Source organism: Papilio polytes, unplaced genomic scaffold, assembly GCF_000836215.1.
Source record: "Papilio polytes unplaced genomic scaffold, Ppol_1.0 DF824180.1, whole genome shotgun sequence".
Lineage (NCBI taxonomy): Eukaryota > Metazoa > Arthropoda > Insecta > Lepidoptera > Papilionidae > Papilio > Papilio polytes.
Window position 1 is genome coordinate 2,661,759 of NW_013525024.1, and position 2,226 is coordinate 2,663,984.

Sequence of the window (2,226 nt, forward strand, 5' to 3'; positions counted from 1 at the left end):
TTACTCGGGACAAACGCGGCTTGCGGACAGACAGACAAACAGACTGTAAGACAGGCAAAAAAATGCGATTTTCGTTATCAGCAACGCAAATGAATCATCGTCCCGAAATCTGGATTTTTTTTTGATGTTGGAAACAGACACTCTAATTTTATTATATGTATAGATTTAATGTTAATATTACTAGACTAAAGACTTGTATCCGTATCATCATCACCAGCTCACTATACGTCACCACCGAGGGGCTCGGAGCCTACCCTAACTTAGGGTGACTAGGCCATAGTCAACCACGTTTGCCCAGCGTTGGTCGACTTCACACATATCTTTGAATTTCTTCGCCGATATGTGCAGGTTGCATCACGATGTTTTCCGTCACCGTAAGAACGTCGAGTAAATTATGTACATATGAAAATTCGAAAATTCGAAAATCTCATTGGTACAGCGTGATTCGAACCCAAGACCTGTAGATTACAAGTCAAGTGCTTAAATCACTGAGGCACTGACGCTCTGTATCCGTATACCAAGTCCGTATTAAAATATAGTAACTAATATTATACTAATCCTTTGTAGTCTGACAAATACTGTAATTGTAGGGCATTGACTTATTATTACTTTGTTTACTTGAGTTTGGTTGATCGTAAACAACTTTTATTATATCTATAATATTGTGAATAGTACTTATAAAACCATTATACTAAAGTCAAAAGTACATTCTTAGATTAAAATAACAAGTACTAGCTTTCCCTCGCGACTTTGTCCGCGTGGAATTAATAAAAAACATAGCTATTGCTTTTCACAGTTAAATTACCTTTCTCGTGGTGAAAGAATTTTTATAATCGGCCCAATAGATTTTACGTGAATCATAAACATACAAAAATGCAAATCTTATAATTTTAGTATGGGCCCCTAACCTATCATATTAAAAAAAATCATTTATTTATTCTTACTAAGTTCTAGCTGTTTCAATGCGACTTTATCCGCATGAAATTATAAAAAATATGGTCTCTTTCCCACATTAGGGTTTTTATCCAAAATATTTACCTTTAAGTTTAACGGCGTGAAAATATATGGCCTAAAGCGTGACGTTAGTGTAGGGCTTTTTATTAAAAAAAGAGTTATTCGAATATATGCTGTGATTACTGACATCTTAGGCAACAAAGAAGTGTGTGTTTACGCTTTATGACTTTAGTACAGATTGGTATTGCAGATATTAATTGGAACAAACTTAAAAAAATGTTAATGTTAAATAACAATAATAGTTAATATACGTTTATAAAATAAATATTTCAATAGAACCGCAATCACGATGTACAAATCTCTAACTGAAAATTTATTTAATGTGGCTAACCGTTTTATACAATTTCCATAACGAAGCGGCTACGTGAAGCGTAGTACAATTTGCTACGATTTTCGTAGCGGTATTGTAACCGCAGTTGTGGTTAGATGTTCAAAAGGAAAGAAGTTATTAGTTACTTCGCTTTGCTACATTATATTATTTATTGCTATGAAACATTTCCGAGAACGATATAAAGACAAGTTAACAAAGGGCAGTCACTCCACAAAATTAGTCATAATACTCTATAGACCAAAAATAATAAAGTTCTATCTCTATCTATATCTTATACCTATTATAATAAAGCGTAAACACACACTTCTTTGTTACCTAAGACGTCAGCAATTACAGCATATTTTTAAATAATACTATTTTTTAATAAAAAGCCCTACACTTACGTCACGCTTTAGGCTATATATTTTCACGCCACTAAAGTTATGGGGTAAATATTTTGTATAAAAACCCTAATGTGGGAAAGAGACCATAAGTGCCAACATCAAGAAAGAAAGATTGCTAAGGTTTATCATGTCATGGTCATTTTGACATTTGTTATTGATAATTTGACAAATGTAACTAATAAAATAAAATTTTCATAATTTCATGCGGATGAAGCCTCATGGGAACAGCTAGTCAAAGATAAGAAGACTTACTTCAAATGATTTGATCACGTGAAAGCTTGATTAAATACGTTTCTCTAAAACCTTTGTAAGGAGTAAATCACGCCAGTTGTGGAATTTAGGTTGCTAACATATTATACAATCTAACATATTATAAAATTATCTTACTAATATTATAAATACGAATGTTTAGATGGATGGATATTAGTTAGAGTTTGTAGACTAGACGACTGACCGGATTTCGAAGGATAGTCTGGAAGAACACATAGGCTACTCACT